At 43.5% G+C, this 17,749-nt stretch overlaps 1 protein-coding gene across 1 annotated transcript in view; it reads right to left on the bottom strand.

The window, feature by feature from the left end:
* ADGB (androglobin) overlaps positions 1-17,749 on the bottom strand; it is a 488,973-nt gene that overhangs the window by 341,118 nt on the left and 130,106 nt on the right. The gene's annotated exons all lie outside the window — the stretch shown is intronic.

Raw genomic sequence — 17,749 nt, 5'->3', positions numbered from 1 at the left:
GCCGTCGGCTTTCAGATAGGGTGGTCCCAGTGGCGGATTCACTGCGGAATCACTGCGGAAGAGGTGCCCCTCCCGCCATGTCCCAGACGTTTTCCCAGCTTAACGGACCTGCCGGCAGCGGGGAAAACTATCCGGTCCCGGATCCTCAGAGACAGGAAGTCGAGTGAGGGTAAGATGGCCCTCACTCGACTGTATGGTCTTGGAGGACCGGAGCTACGTCAAAAGTCGTTGCCTAGCAACCGGTTTAAAGGGTCGTTGTTTTTTTTTTTTTTTCAACAATTTTTTTTTCTTTTTTAGTGTAGTCATGAGGTGTGAGGTCTTTTTGACCCCAGATCTCACAATAAAGAGGACCTGTCATACCTATTTCTATTACAAGGGATGTTTACATTCCTTGTAATAGGAATAAAAATGATCAAAACATTTTTTTTTTAAACTGTGTAAAAATGAAAAATTAATAAATAAAATAAATAGGAAAAAAAATTAAAGCGCCCTGTCCCCGTTAGCTTGCGCGCAGAAGTGAACGCATACGCAAGTCCCGCCCACATATGTAAACGGTGTTCAAACCACACATGTGAGGTATTGCCGCGATTGTTAGAGCGAAAGCAATAATTTGAGCCTTAGACCTCCTCTGTAACTCTAAGCTGGTAACCTGTAAAAATTTTTAAAATGTTGCCTATGGGGATTTTTAAGTACCAATGTTTGGCGCAATTCCGCGAGCGTGCACAATTTTGAAGCATGACATGTTGGGTATCTAATTACTCGGCGTAACATTATCTTTCACATTATGGAAAAAAATTGGGCAAAATTTACTGTTTCTTATTTTTAAATTCAAAAAAGTGAATTTTTTTCAAAAAAAATTGCATTTGGAAGACTGCTGCGCAAATATGGTGTGATAAAAAAATATTGCAACGATCTCCATTTTATTCTCTAGGGTCTCTGCTAAAAATAAATATATAATGTTTGGGGGTTCTAAGTAGTTTTCAAGCAAAAAAAAAATTATTTTAGCTTGTAAACACCAAGTGTCAAAAATAGGCCCAGTCTTAAAGTGGATAAATGGACAACTTTGTGTAAAGTGCTACTTGGATGTTGGGCCTCTGTATGTGGCTAGGCTAAAAGTCTTAGACATGTGGTATCGCCATACTCAGGAGGAATAGCAGAATGTATTTTGGGGTGCAATTTTTGCTATGTACATGCTATGTGTTAGAAATATTGCATAAATGGACAACTTTGTGTAAAAAAAATGTGTTTTCATTTTCTTTCCACATTTTCCAAAAACTTGTGGAAGAAAAATGACATATTCAAAAGACTCATTATACCTCAAAAATTATATGTTGGGCTGTTTCTTTCCAGAATGGGGTCATGTTATGGGGGTTTCCATTGTCCTGGTGCTCCAAGACCTTCAAAAGTGCGATAGGTTGTCAGTAAATTATATGTGTAATTTATGCTCCTAGAATGCCGGACGGTGCTACTTGGATGTTGGGCTTCTGTATGTGGCCAGGCTGTGAAAAAGTCTCACACATGTGGTATTGACATATTCAGGAGGAGTAGCAGAATGTATTTTGGGGTGCAATTCTTGCTATGTACATGCTATGTGTTAGAAATATTGCATAAATGGACAATTTTGTGTAAAAAAATAGTGCATTTTTATTTTCTTTCCACATTTTCCAAAAACTTGTGGAAAAAAATGACATGTTCAAAAGACTAATTTTGCCTCAAAAATTATACGTTGGGGTATTTGCTTTCCAAAATTGGGTCATTTTATGGGGGTTTCCGTTGTCCTGGTGCTCCAGGGCCTTCAAAAGTGTGATAGGTTGTCAGGAAATTATATGTGTAATTTATGCTCCTAGAATGCCTGAAGGTGCTACTTGGATGTTAGGCCTCTGTATGTGGCTAGGCTGTGAAAAAGTATCACACATGTGGTATCAACATACTCAGGAGGAGTAGTAGAATGTGTTTTGGGGTGTAGTTGCAAGTATACATATGCTGTGTGAGAGAAATAACATGTTAATACGACAATTTGGGAAAAAAAAAAAGAAAAAAAATCTTAATTTTACAAAGAATTGTGGGAAAAAATTACAACTTCAAAAAACTCACCATGCCCCTTATTAAATACCTTGGAATGTCTACTTTCCAAAAAGGGGTCATTTGGGGGGTATTTTTACTTTCCTGACTTTTTAGTGTCTCAAGAAATGAGATAGGCCTTCAGTACATCAAGTGTGATCAAGTGGGAACAATTTTAAATGATTAGCGCCATAGCTGTGGACTCTATAACTTTCACAAAGACCAAATAATATACACTTATTTGGGTTATTTTTAACAAAGATAAGTAGCAGTATACATTTTGGCCAAAATTTGTAAAGAAAAATTCCTAATTTGCAAAATTGTATGACAGAAACAAAGAAAAATGTGTTTTTTTCACAATATTTTCAGTCTTTTTTTATTTATAGCACAAAAAAAATAAAAAACCCAGTAGTGATTAAATACCATCAAAAGAAAGCTCTATTTGTGTGAAAAAAGGACACAAATTTTATATGGGTACAGTGTTGCATGACTAAGTAATTGTCAAGTGTGAGAGCGCTGAAAGCTGAAAATCGGTCTGGGCAGGAAGAGGGTGAAAGTGCACTGTAGGCAAGTGGTTAAACAAGCTGAGGTTAGAAGCTGATTGGTTCCTCTGCAGAATTGTGACTAATTTTGCCCTCTCTAGCTTTAGTAAATAAACCCCTTAGTCACAATGTTATGGTAAATTACATCTGCCATGTCATTTTGAAAAGACCTCTTGATTTTTCTGACTGTGGTGATTGTAGCCATGTTAATGCTCTTTCAATAACACAGCTAAGCACTGTCTGTGACACTTTTTCTTTTTTTAACAGTTACATTTATAGGACAAGCTTTTTTGGGAGTGGGGTCTACCCAAAGATTTTTCTGCAAGAATTCACTCACCTTCTGAGTAGCAGGCAAAGCCTCTGACATCCTGTTCTCTGGTATACTTTGGGGTCACTTTCTGCAGAGACAGCCTCCCTAATCTTCCAGACTTTTATTAGATTTAGCTTGAAGGGAATTTTTATTTCTCAGCTGGTATACATGGTAGTTGACATTACTGATTTTATCTCTGATCTCATAGGTTTGCTGCCATTTGCCAAAAATTAACTCTCTAAGGTCCCTTTCATATTTGTGCGACTTGTCTTGCGACTTGGGACTGCAAAGTTGCATGACAAGTTGTGATCCATGATTTCCAATGTCGTGATCCATGATTTTCACGTCATGTTCGTTGATTTGCAGCAGCACTTGGTTTTCTCACGGCCACCAGTGATTATTTTTGGAATTTACATGAACACTGGACTTCATTTGCACATTCATCTATTTAGTTTTTTTCTGGTGGAGTTGTTCACTGAAAACACATTATATTGATTTGCAAGAGAAACCAGAGACTTTGTTCACTCACATTTTCATTTGTTTTAAATTGTTCATATCTGTGCAACTTCAAGTCTCAGAGACTTCAAAGTAGTCCCTGCATTACTTTGGTTTGAATCTGATGCGTTTTGAGATCCATAGACCTCAAGATTACACAGGCATTGCTTTACGTCCAGTCAAAATTGCATGACTTTTAGGTCACACAAGTGTGAAGATGGCCTGAAGAAGGCACCAAAACTAAGACTTTATCTTCTGGGTTAAAGGTTCTGATTTTAGTAAAACATTTATAAACTCTGACCTGTGCCTCCTGGGATTGTTGCAATTTTTTCTAAACTATGGGAATGATTGCTGCTATCCTATCCTGGATCCTAGCAATGAATCCAGTGTGTGGCATTTCCCTTATGGAAGACATTAGGGTTGATTTACTAAAAGCAAATAGAATGTTCACTTTTCAAATGAATTCATCCCAAAGCTTAGTGAATTAAGTAAAACTCTAATGACTTCTTTCACTCAGTCATGTGCAAGCAAAAATGTTTTTTTTATTTTATTTTCCTTGCACAATATTGGATATTCTTTACAAAGTGAAATTTCACCACATTCATTAAACTTTGGGGAAAATTCTCTTTCACAGTGTAACCTCATTGGCAAAGTGAACAGCCAATTTGATTTTAGTAGTCATTAATTATGTAGTGTAAAAAAGTCTGGTGCGCTACTAAATTGCAATAAAATGAACAATGTCAATCATGCATACAAAATGATGTACAAACAATTTGAAACAATTTAAAACAAATGAAAATGTGAGTGAACAAAGTCTCTGGTTTCTCTTGCAAATCAATATAATGTGTTTTCAGTGAACAACTCCACCAGAAAAAAGCTAAATAGATGAATGTGCAAATGAAGTCCAGTGTTCATGTAAATTCCAAAAATAATCACTGGTGGCCGTGAGAAAACCAAGTGCTGCTTCAAATCAACGAACGTGACGTGAAAATCCCATCACCTGGTGAATTCACCGCTTACCACCTTGAAGTAGATTTAGGGCAGATAGACAGAATATGAGTCCAAAGGGACCTCTGTAGATAACCAAAGGGAGTGCTATGTTGGAATCCACACTATTTCATTTATACACCTTTGGTAGCAGCACACTCACATTTATCAGCGCACTTTTTCATTTATAGTCATTAATTATGCTAGCAGGAAGTTCTGTTTTTTTTCCCCAACTTTATCAACCACTTTATTTTTAGCATACCTATCAGGGTTCCATTGAACTGTTGTACCATCCCATCAGTTTGGGGGTGGTACACTGAAGTAGATAGTTGAGTAATTTTCGCCAAACCACAAGGTTCTTTGGTTATATTGGACATAAAGCAGTTCCTAGGTCTGCCAAAACTTGTTTAAGAGAATACCAGTCTGGGAAAACATGTAAAAGAGCTTATTCTCTGTAACCTCAGAAGATGGGTTTCTAAGAGAGATTGCTTCTTAATACCAGGCGGCATAGTCAAGGACTACCAATATGTGCTTCTGTTCCTTCGTGGACTTCAGCAGTGGCCATAACAGATCCATAGCAACTCAATAAAAGGGACAGTTATATGCAAAGACACCAGCAAACTTCAAAAATGTGGTTGGAGTGTAACAATTTAACACTCAGGGCAAGATTAACAATATTTCCCAACCGCTTTCTAAATTTTGGGTTAACACTGCCTAATGCTTCCTTTTAGTTTTTATACCCATAAATTGCCATTGTTTATCACCTTTAGATATTACCAAGCCTTTACTAAACTGGAATCCAGCAATTGTGGGGTCCCAGAATCTTTGATGGTCACTGGTATATCTATTATTTTTGAAACTGGGCAGTTTCCTGACTCCCCAACCATGAGTGCTAGTAGGAAGTTGTAAGGTACCTCTGACATACAGTAGACGTGTCACCATTCTCCTCAAGTTCAGAGAAAATAGTAACATAATTTATTTCAGACACATTTTCAGAACTGTTTTTTGCGCAGTAGGAAACAGGCTGTGAAGCCGCAAGGTAACTTTATCTATCCCAGTCATCCATCCACGCCGCTGCACCACCTGCGCCCCAAGCCTCATTTTGAAGTACCATCCACCGCACAGCCGGCTTCCACAGTGACCAGTGAGGAGCATTCTGCACCATGCTGTTTGTCCAGCAGATGGCCACACGTCCACTGATATTCATCTGGGACTGTCCTCCCCACTCAATGTGCTCATTTTTATTCTACTCAAATGTGAGTTGCTAATGCTTTTACTCTGCATTAAAATTGTAATGCAGTCTACTCTCAGAGGTGCCTCTCCTTTTTATATTCACTTGCAGCTCACTGGAGCCCTGATTTCTGTTCCTATTGATGGCAGCCCTAAGTTTCTGGACTACTTCGTTTTCTCTCTTATGGACTTATACATGGACTTTTAAACTGACTTCTTTGGGGCCTGCAGCCTATGTGCCTTTTAACTTTTGTTCCCTTACTAGAGATGCCAGCACCTGAAGCCGATTAAAGAATCGGTTCAAGTAAGGACATCAATGGATCCATGGACAGGTAAGTGTCCTTATATTAAAAGTCATCAGCTACAGTATTTGTAGCTGCTGACTTCATTTTTCTGGGGGAGCCTGGATCGCCTCTCTAATCACACCAATCACATCCATGACATGCTTATTATTCCACTAGGTGTCTCCACTGAGAGCACTGCAGTAGGGTAGTCTGTTATTTACAAGATGCTCCAATTTGTTTACCATTATGTCTATTCAACAGAGATATCTGTCTCTTTTATGGTCTGCCTACATCAGAGCACTAAGTTGTAAGGGAAGCAGGCTCAATTTGTAATGCTAGTGGTACACCAAGCAGGAGACAGGGACACCCATTATTAGACCATGCAGGTTTCTTCTGCATGTTTTTCCAGCAAGGCAGCAAACAGAGTTTTAGCGCAGGAGGGCTTTGTGCAATCAGTCAATGGCATACAGCAATCCTCTGCTTGTCCAAGTCACTAACTGAACTCAGGTCGGTTTCTGATTAAAAGGGTGCCTTTATGGGTTCCCTAGCACGAACAGGCAGGGCTTGTAGCTTTTGTATTGTTCTGTCAGCACTGAGCATCAGTCACCTTATAAATATCAAGGCCTGTGGACAACTGTGATTTCTACAAAGCCCCTGGGCTTCAGGACCCAGAAAGAAACTAATTGGTATTAGGATTGTAACACCTGTTTTCCTAAGTTCTTCAGGCGTGTCAGTTTTGGCGTGTGGGAGCAGTGATTATGCTTTTTAAGTTACTTACTCTTTTGTCTCATTTGGGATGTTTATAGTTGCTAATGCATGATTATGGGTAAATATGTTTGCCCATGGTACTATTATTATATTAAAGGTTGAGTCAAGCCTATCCAATGGTGCATACTATCCTAAATGATCTTTTAGGTTGGCATGATGTCTGCATGTGGATTTATTTGACAAGAAAGGCCAGGGTATAATCGCTACATTATCTCTTCTACGCCATTCTATGGTTAAGTAAGTATTGGTATTGTGTGGGGAACCTACTATATGGTATTTCATCTAGGATTTTGCAACCATGATATTTTTTCTGGTTCTATAGAGGGCCCATCTGGTCTACGCCAAGTCATACTATATTGGCATTTCTTATCTGTCGTTTATCGGTAGTCATTCTGCCATCTCACGTTGATATGTATGTCACGTTGTGGGCACAGCATACTGTGGTTTAAAATGTATAAAGGAATTGTATATTGCATTCTTAAGTTTTCTGTTTCTTTGAATAGGATACATCTCTTTGCTGCCAAGGTACAAGGTCCTGAGGAAGCAATTTAATATGAAATACGTCGCCCTCTTGGATGATTAGCAAAGATGGTTTAAATGTCGTATCACATGAAGTATACAGTGAGAGCAATTTTTCTGGTTTTTAAGAATTTGTTAAGATTTTGTAATAAATATTGATGTTTTATACTACTGACATATGGCCATTCCTTTTTTTGGTACCAGTTAAGTCCTAAATCACATTTTATTTTTGGAGCGACTCTAAGGATGTGGTATTATTTTGTAGCCTCTTTTTCTTGTTGTTGAAATTGCATAAGGAGTTGGAGATTTGGTTAGGATTAATGGTGTCCTCAATGCTAAGAAATATAGGCATATACTTATCCATTATGCCATACCCTCCGGAAGGCTTGTGACTTACCTCAAATTTATTATGCAGTAGGACAACTACTTCAAACATACAGCCAATGTAATTAAGAACTAATTTCAGCGTAAAGAGGAACAAGGAGTCCTGGAATTGATGGTTTGGCCCCCATAAAACCCTGATCTCAACATCATCGAGTCTGTCTGGGATTACATAAAGAGACAGAAAGATTTGAGACAGCCAACATCCACAGAAGATCTGAAGAATTGATGCTGTTATGAAAGCAAAGGGTAGTCACGCCATATATTGATTTGATTTGCATTGCTCTTCTGTTCATTTCCTTTCAATTTTTTCAATTTTTCCCAAATTGCCCGGACCATATCCACGGCATGAAAGGCAATTTCCTTTGGATGTTTAGGCCAATGTCTTCATTCAAATGAAAAGCAACATTTGGAAGGAACGATGGACAGGGCCGAAGAGCCACCTTATCTCTGTGAATCACCAGGTAAGGTGAACAACAGGATAACGCCGCCAGTTCCGAAACCCTGCGCACAGAGCTGATAGCCACCAAAAAGGCCACCTTCTGGGACAGCGTAAGCAGGGGAATCTCCCGAGGATTCTCAAAGGGCGGCTTGTGTAGGACCCAAAGCACCAAATTGAGGGCCTAAGGCGGCAGCGGAGCCCTCACTGGAGGAACCAGATGTCGGATACCCAGAAGAAAGGTACACACCAGGGAGTGTGTGGCTAAGAGTCATTGGAACAAGACCACCAAAGCCGACACCTGGCCCTTGATGGTACTCAAGGCCAGTTTCAGTCAAACCCCCCTCCCCCCTCCATTGATGGAAGGTAAAGATCCGAGCGACCAAGGAGCGAAGATGAACCCCAAGAGACTAACACCACGCAATGTACGTCTTCCACGTACAATTGTAGATCCTCCTAAAAGTAGATTTTCTGGCTTTTAACAGTGCAGGAATCACTGACTCAGATAAACCTCTATCTTTCAGCACCTGGGGTTCAACAGCCAAGCCGTCAAAGCCAGCGACTGTAAAGCAGGATGGAGAATCGGTCCTTAGGACAGCAGATTCTCCCTAAGAGGAAGCTTCCACGGAACGTCGGCGACCAGCTGCACCAGATTGGCCAGTCCAGAGCCACTAAGATGACCGGAATCCCTTCTGCCTCGATCCTGAGTAGAAGTCTTGGCAGAAGCTTGAGAGGAGGGAAGGCATAAATCAGATGATACTGACCCCGCTGGGCCACCAGCGCATCTATGGCTTCAGCCGGAGGATCCGGTGACCGAGCCACAAACCTCTGCACCTTTCTGTAGAGCCGAGATGCCAACAGATCCACCTCAGGGATGCCCCACCGGAGGCACAACTGATGAAACACCTCCAGATGAAGGGACTACTCCCCTTAGTACAACGCCTACCGACTGAGGTAATTCGCCTGCCAATTTTCCACCCCGGGAATGTGTACTGCGTAGAGGGCTGCAACGAACCGTTCTGCCCACCTTAGAATGCCGGCTACCTCCTGAGCCACCAGGATACTTCTTGTGCCCCTTGGTGATTGACATAAGCCATGGCATTGTCCGACTGAATGGGCACTGGACAACCCTGAAGACAATCCGCCCAGTGGTCCAGACACAGTCTGATTGCACGGAGTATCAAGACATTGATCAGTAGACTGGGCTCTTCCAGCGTCCAGATCCCCTGAGCAGAATGCTTGCCGAGGACGCCTCCCCAGCCCGACAGGCTGGCATCCAAGGTGATCACTGTCCAATACAAGGGGAGGAATGATTTGCCCAGCTGAAGTGCCAGAGAACGAAGCCACTATATCAGGGTCTCTTTCGTTTCCTGACTCTGAATCTGATTGTCCAGAGACTGCGGAGTCTTGTCCCATTTGGTCAGAATCTCCCTTTGCAGGGATCTCGTATGAAACTGTAAAAACGGAACCGCTTCGAAGGCCCATAAGGCCCAGCACCCGCATGCAAGTCTGGAAGGATAACCATCTGTTGGACAGCAGGAGACGAATTGCAGCCTGCAATTTCTGGAGTTTGTCCAGAGAAAGGAGCACTCTGGGTAAGGCCGAGTGCAGAGTCAGGCCCAGATAGTCCAGCTTTGTGGAGAGAACCAGGGCAGACTTCTGAAAATTCTGGATCCAGCCGAACTCAAGCAGTTCAGCGCCTTGAGGTCCAGGATTGAACACACTTTGCCTTCCTTCCTGGGAACTGTAAACAGGTTTGAGTAAAAACCCTAAAAACGTTCCAAAGTTGGAACCGGGACAATCACCCCTTGATGTAACAGGTCTTGTACTGTCCCAAACAGACCCTGTAAGCGGTCTGCGGACAGGCGCAATTTGGAAGGAAATAACCTTGCCAAAGGACAAGGGCGAAACTCCATCTTGTAGCTGGACCAAATTACTTTGTGGACCCACTTGTCTTGCACCAGGGAAGTCCACATGTCTGGAAAACATCAAAGATGTACCCCTATTCCTGGTACGGCTGCAGGAGCCTTGTCCATGAGTCTGGAGAAGCCCACTCTCGGCTTGCCAGACCAGGATCATTTGGATCCTCCAGAGGGGGCCCTGAAAGGCTTCGAGCCTGTGTCAGTCAACCGTTAGACTAAACAATTTCTTATGAGCCGCAAAGGAAGGCCCACATCTACCTCGAGGTTCCTTGCCCTTAGTAGCCTGCGGAAGAAAGGTATTCTTTCCCCCTGTGAGACCTTTTATGATGCTATCCAGGGTAGCTCCAAACAGGCAATCTCCTCAACCTCCCTGGCGGTATAATTGTTTCGGATTTTAGGTGCTGAAAGCGGTACCATTATTTTGCATGTAATTCTTAATGATGAGCAGCCCAAACCAACTATTTACATGTGATTTCTTTTTACTGTGCATTCTTCTTTATAACATCTCGGTTATGATAAAGTTTGAAACACAAAATCATAAATTATAATAGAATAAATAACTATAAAATAAGTTAAAGTATGTATGTATGTGTATATATATATATATATATATATATATATATATATATATATATATATATATATATTGTGGGAGATTAGCTCGGTGGCGGGTATGGATGACCCCTTGGGGGGGTGCGTTTACACAGGGAGATAGCCGAGAAGTGGTTGCAAACAACAGTTTGGTTTATTCTTGCAATTTACTTCACACAAGTGCAAGCCTCAAAAACATCAAAATAAAAATAAAACACAAAATAAATCCTTGCCACTGTGGGCGGCTACCTTCTCACATACAGGAACCTACCTACAGAGTCTGTCTCCAACCTACTGTTGGGCAAACTTTGCTGATCCTACAGCAGACACTCAATAGTCCATGTTTTTTCTTCACACAACAAATGTCCATTGAACATGTCCCTTTACTCTTCACATAGAACACATTCCTTTGTTTGTCTCTTCACATAGCAACCATTCCTTTGCTTGTCTCTTCACATAGCAAACAGTTCATTTATTTCTTTTCACATAGAAATAGTCCAGACCTCACCTTGAGTAGTCTTCACACTTTTTACCCTCCTCAGGGCACATCACTTCAGGAGGTCTTCTCCCATGCTCACACAGCGTAGGGAGGCACACATCTGACTGTCCTCCTCTACCCACACGGCGTCAGGAGGCAGCAATCCTTCTCCCATGCCCACACGGTGTCGGGAGGCACACATCTGACTGTCCTCCTCTCCCCAGCTCGCACAGCGTCAGGAGGCAGCCATCAATAGGACTTCCTTTGGACAAATTATAGAGGCCTTAACTTCCTCATTCCGAACAGCTGAAGGCCTTTCAACTTCCTTAAGCCATCCTGGCTACCTTTTCAGCCGACACCCTATAGTAATTGGTGAATTTTCTAAACCAGGTGGAAATGTATCTCCTGTCTGTGACTACATCCACAGATTTACCTGACTTCCTGTCACATACCTCCCCCCCTTCTTGTTTCAACCCTAGGGTTGGGACACAGTTTTCCAGGCACGCATGTGTCAGGTACTGCTCTTGACTCTCACTGATAAGCCTCTTAGTATCTTCAAGCTTCCGGATGAAACTGTTTCTGTCATCTTCATTGACAGATTTCTCAGAAATGCCACACAGTTTGTCTCTTATCTCATATACATCTTCTTCAACTGCATTTTTGCCATTTCACTCCTTCTCAAGTTTGTCCTGCATAACCGTCTGTCCTATCCACCATGGAGGTCCGTGATCCATAGGCAACTCAATTGTGCTAGTCTTAAAGTCTTCAACATTCTTGAGCCGCCTCTCTCTGCAATCAATAAATGATTTCCACAAAACTTTGAGAACCTCTGCTTCACTTGGCTTTGATCCAAGTAGGGACTCTTGACGTCCCTCTGTGACTTGAGTTGCCTCTCCATACAGCTGTACACAATCATTGACTCTTTGTTGTAAAAGGGAATGATCTTCTTTCTTGAGCTTAGCTTGCTCTAAGATGCTGTGCAGAAGGCCTTCCATTTGCGACAACAGGCTGTCACACATTTCTTCAAAGTGACCCCTGTTCATTTTTCCAGCGACATCATCACCTTTCCTTCCACCATCATATGGGTCAAAGGCAGTAGCTTCATTAATTAGCCGTAGACAGTTGAACCCAGCGATCTGGGTGGTATCCATTACAGACCTCCTCTCTGCATCAATGAAGGAGCATGGAACTGCAACACAGTCTATTACAGGTTTCTTCAATGCACTCTCTGCTATTGCATTACTTTTCCCTTGTAGCTCCTTTTCTTTATCTGAACTCCACATGGAATGTATCTCAAGATCACGCTCAAACTTCTGCCACCTGTCTTTCACCAGTTCCATTTTGGAAATATTCCCTGAAAGGCACTTATTCATTTGCTTCACGTTTTCACCAACAGCCTTAGTTTTCTCCACTAGGTGGCGTTTTTGAAGGAAATAATTATTCCAGAGGGGTGATTCAAACAACATGTCATCAAATTTCTGATGCTCACTCAGGACAGACCCCAAAACACTGATCCTTTTATAAACTGCATCAGGCACACTATCCCCTCTTTGGGACAGATCCTCTGTTGCCTGTAATTCCTCTTCAAGTTCCTGCAACGGAATCTTCATCTCTTCTACTTGCTGTTCTAAGGCTTGCTTAGACTTTTCTAGCTCCTGAACTCTTTTCCCAACATCATCCTTGGAACTGACCAAATCTTCCATTTCTGTACACAGCTGTTTGTTAACTCTTTCTAGTTCAACCTTACACTCTAGAGCTTCCTCCAAGGAGCGAGCCAAGAACAGGGCTTTGCTCTCTTTATCACGTGCCTCCGCTTCTGCGCGGTCGCGTTCTTTTGCATATTTTGCAGACACAGTCTTCTCCTCACCAATCATCTGATCAAACTTCTTTTTCACATCTTCAACATTTTCTAATGAACCAACGCTTTCTTCCATGCGTTTTTCATATCTCCTATCTGAGCTTGCAATGTTGCGACTTGCTCTGATAGGTTTTTCTTTGCTTCCCCCTCCTCTTTTAATTGCTCCAGGAAGCCATTTTTCTCATCTTCCATTTGTTTGAGTTTTGTGCTCAAACTCAGCCTTTGACACCTCTCTTCCTGTAAGAGTTCCTGAGTGTTTTGCAGCTGCGATTCCAAGATAGAGAAATCTTTGGCAATTTCTCTAGATTTACTGTCTGCTTGAGAAAGCTGATTTGTGACATTGTCCAACTCAACCTGCAGTTGGTTTGCCTTCTCTGATAGCTTAGCACACAATCGGTCACCTTCTGACACCTTGACTTGCGATTCCTGCAGCTGTGCCTCTACTTTTTTTCTCTTGTGTTCAGAATCTCCTTTTCCCTGCATAAGAGCCTTCACCTCATTGGCTAGCTTCTGGGAATGAGAATGTAATTCTGCCACACAGGCTTCTTTCTCCTTTAACTGCTGCTGGGCACGTTGGGCTTCATCTTTCCAGCTTTCACAGTCTGCACGTAATTCATCTACCACATTGCTCAAAGTGGTGAGCTCATACACAGTACTCAGTAATTTAGCCTCTCTATCATTTTTCTCCTTGTCGCTGAGAGACAATGTCGTTTTCAGAGCGACATTTTGTTCCTGCATCCTGCAGGTCTATTTTTGTAGCTTCCAAAGACTGAAGACTTTTTTCCAGCTGATTACGCAACTCCAACATTTCACCCATACTTTGCTCCTGCAAAGTCTTAACTTCAATTTCCTTCTCCATGAGGATGGTATCTTTCTCCATTACTGTATAGTCTCTCTGCGTTTTTGTAACTCGGAAAAAAGAAGAGCAGTGGATTCTTCCCACTGTAACACCTGAGCCTGCAAGTTTCTGTGCTCCATCCTAAGCAACTCCAGGGCGTGTTCCTTTTCTTCCATTTTCCGTTGCAAGGCATCCAACTAAGCCCTGAACACATACTCGGTTTCCTCCAAACCGATGGCCTCCATTTGCTGCTGGCGTCTCTGTTTCCAGCCTGCCATGCTCTCGTGGTGAGCCTTTTGTTGAGCTGCAAAGCTCCGCTGAAAATCCGCATTTGCCTGCTGTTGAGCTGCATTTGCCTCAGTGTTGCTAGGGACAACAACCTTTCTCTTTAGCAGATTCTGTTCAGGCATGGATGGGGCTCGTTCAGGCGGTAACATCCCCTCCATCCATAGAATCCAGTCTCTCATTTCAGCTATCTTTGCATCTTTCAGGCGTTTTGATCGCCCCATCTTCAATAACTCCACAATAAATTTTTCACAGTCCAGCAAAAAATTTTGAGACCACTGTCTCTTTAAAACTAGTAGTTTTTCTCTCTCTTGCAAGTTCTCTTCTCCTGCAGACACAGTTTGTGCAGTCTCATGCACCAGACACAACAAAGTCCATCAAAAATTTTGAGACCACTGTCTCTTTAAAACAAGTAGTTTTTTCTCTTTCAGGATTTCCTCTCCTGTACACATAGATTGTGCAATCTCATGCACCAGACAAAGTTCATAGAACATATGCACTTCTTTGCAGGGATCTCTGCTTCTGCCCAATGCATACCTCCGCCATATGTGGGAGATTAGCTCGGTGGCGGGTATGGATGACCCCTTGGGGGGGTGCGTTTACACAGGGAGATAGCCGCGAAGTGGTTGCAAACAACAGTTTGGTTTATTCTTGCAATTTACTTCACACAAGTGCAAGCCTCAAAAACATCAAAACAAAAATAAAACAAAATAAATCCTTGCCACTGTGGGCGGCTACCTTCTCACATACAGGAACCTACCTACGGAGTCTGTCTCCAACCTACTGTTGGGCAAACTTTGCTGATCCTACAGCAGACACTCAATAGTCCATGTTTTTTCTTCACACAACAAATGTCCATTGAACATGTCCCTTTACTCTTCACATAGAACACATTCCTTTGTTTGTCTCTTCATATAGCAACCATTCCTTTGCTTATCTCTTCACATAGCAAACAGTTCATTTATTTCTTTTCACATAGAAATAGACCAGACCTCACCTTGATTATCTTCACACTTTTTACCCTCCTCAGGGCACATCACTTCAGGAGGTCTTCTCCCATGCTCACACAGCGTCGGGAGGCACACATCTGACTGTCCTCCTCTACCCACACGGCGTCAGGAGGCAGCAATCCTTCTCCCATGCCCACACGGCATCGGGAGGCACACATCTGACTGTCCTCCTCTCCCCAGCTCACACAGCGTCAGGAGGCAGCCTTCAATAGAACTTCCTTTGGACAAATTATAGAGACCTTAACTTCCTCATTCTGAACAGCTGAAGGCCTTTCAACTTCCTTAAGCCATCCTGGCTAACTTTTCAGCCGACACCCTATAGTAATTGGTGAATTTTCTAAACCAGGTGGAAATGTATCTCCTGTCTGTGACTACATCCACAGATTTACCTGACTTCCTGTCACAATATATATATGTATGCATGTATTTTATATATATGTGTGTGTGTGTATACATATATATAGATATACGTGTAAAACTGCAGGAAAGGGCACTTGGGGGTAATGTCAATTTATTTTATTTTGTATTGTAATCAGTGTGTTTGTGTGTATAACTTTTTGAATTTGCCGCCGTTTCCACCCCCCTGCGAGTGTCACGTAGCAGGAGATGGAAGCCGGGGCTCACAAGCATCGGGCGGAAGATCCGGCCGCCACACACCGCCGGGATACATCGCTGGATCCCGGGGATAAGGTAAGTAACCCCTCTTTCAGGATCCAGCGATGCTCCTGGCGGTACCCCGAGTGTGGCTCGGGGTTACCGCTAATTGCACTGAAATTTAACCATGAGCCAAACTCGTGAATACCGCTAAGGAGGTTAAAGGGAAGGTCAATCAAGGCCTTTTTAGAAGTCTCGTCCACAGACCAGCATTTGAGCCAAAACATACGCCGAAGGACCACTGTCAAAACAGAGAGCCGAGCCACTAGGGAAGCTGCATCTAAAGAGGCATCACAGATAAACTGCAGCCCCTGGACCAGCTGGTCCACCAGCCTAGTAAAGGCAGGGGGGAGCTGTTCTCACTCCAGGTCATGGCATAATAGCTTAGTCCACTTGGTCAGAGTTTGGGACGCCAGGGCAATGACGAATACCGGCATAAGTGCCGAACCAGCCAGAGTGTACATATTGCTGGCCACAGCCTCCGCCTTCCTGTCAGCCAGATCCTTAAAGTCCGGGGACTCTTCACCCGGAATCACAGTTGCCTTGTTCAATCTGAAACCAGAGGGTCCACCACCGGTGGAACCGTCCACTTCTTAAGAAGGGACTCCTTGTAGGGGTAACACCTAGTAAAGTGCTTAAGGACCCCACGGGGACGCTTTGGTCGTCCCCACTCTTTAGCAACAATTCAGTCAAAATAGGCAGGGAAAGGAAACACCTTTGCCACTCTGGATGGCTTGTGATGCCAAATGGAACCTGCACCACCATCGCAGCTGCACCTGCATCCTCCATCTTCAATGTCTCACACATCGATACAATCAGTGCTTCCACCAGCGCCCTTTCGTGTGCGGTTGCACAAGTGGAGGAATCATCCTCACTATCAGAGGATTCCGGGCGCATGGTTGCAGACCCAGCATGGTGACCCACGTTTGTGGTGGCCAAATTAGATCTGATGAGACAGATGAGGCATGGGAAGTCGGGGGCACTTTTTGCTAGCCTCTCGCCCGAAGATGAGTGCATCGATGAATGTGTGGGACCCCGAGGGCCCCACAGCCTCAGAGAGGGGTTCAGGTGGGGAGATGTGCTCCAAAGACTCCATGAGTCACCAGGGGGACCCCACAAAAAGTGTAAAACGCTGCAAGGGACAACCCCCACCATGTTGGCAGCACCACTTGGTCTCCAGGCACAAGCACCAAGCGATCCTCAGCAGAGAGGGAGAGAACCCCACCAGACTCACCACCCAGGCCTCAAGGACAGACCCAGGCAGGACGGGGGCCCTGGCAGGAGCCCCCACTAGGTACAACCAACCTCCCCGCACAGTCGATCAATCCGTTTGCCGGCGGTGCCCCCATCGTCAGCATAGCGCCCTGCCCCACCCTATATGTGGAGGGGGTGACAGATGACAGAGGGAGGTGCCTGATGGGAAGGAGGGGAACCAGGGGTCCAACCATCCCAAGGATGGGCCCATGTCCACCCCAAAACCCTCCAGGGGGAGAGGGGGGACAACTACTCATCATACCAGGAACCAGACGAGTCCTGCTCCAGATTAAATCTGTTTTCCTCTAGACATAAAGTGTACCCCCTTGTCCTCTGTGATGACCTTAAATTGAATAACTCAACACCAAGTTCACTATATGGACCCCTTATGTATTTATACATGTTGATCATATCCCCCCTTAATCTTATCTTCTCAAGAGAGAATAAATTCAGCGCCTCTAATCTTTCCTCGTAGCTGAGCTCCTCCATGCCACTTATCAGTTTGGTTGCCCTTCTCTGCACTTTCTCCAGTTCCCCCGATATCCTTTTTGAGAACTGGTGCCCAACACTGAACTGCATATTCCAGATGAGGTCTTACTAATGATTTGTACAGGGGTAAAATGATATCTCTCTCTCTGGAGTCCATGCCTCTGTTAACCTTCTTAGCAGTATTCCCGAGCGTGGCTCGGGGTTAAATTTCAGAGCCAAAAGCGGTAACCCCGAGCCACACTCGGGGTACCGCCAGAAGCATCGCTGGATCCTGTAAGCAGGGTTACTTACCTTGTCACCGGGATCCAGCGATGTGTCCCGGTGGTGTCTAGCGGCGGTTCTTCCTCCTGATCC

The sequence above is a fragment of the Pelophylax lessonae genome (assembly GCF_965119305.1).
Source record: "Pelophylax lessonae genome assembly, chromosome: 3".
NCBI lineage: Eukaryota > Metazoa > Chordata > Amphibia > Anura > Ranidae > Pelophylax > Pelophylax lessonae.
Note: the sequence above shows the minus strand (reverse complement) of the source record. Positions and strands in the feature narration are given on the sequence as shown.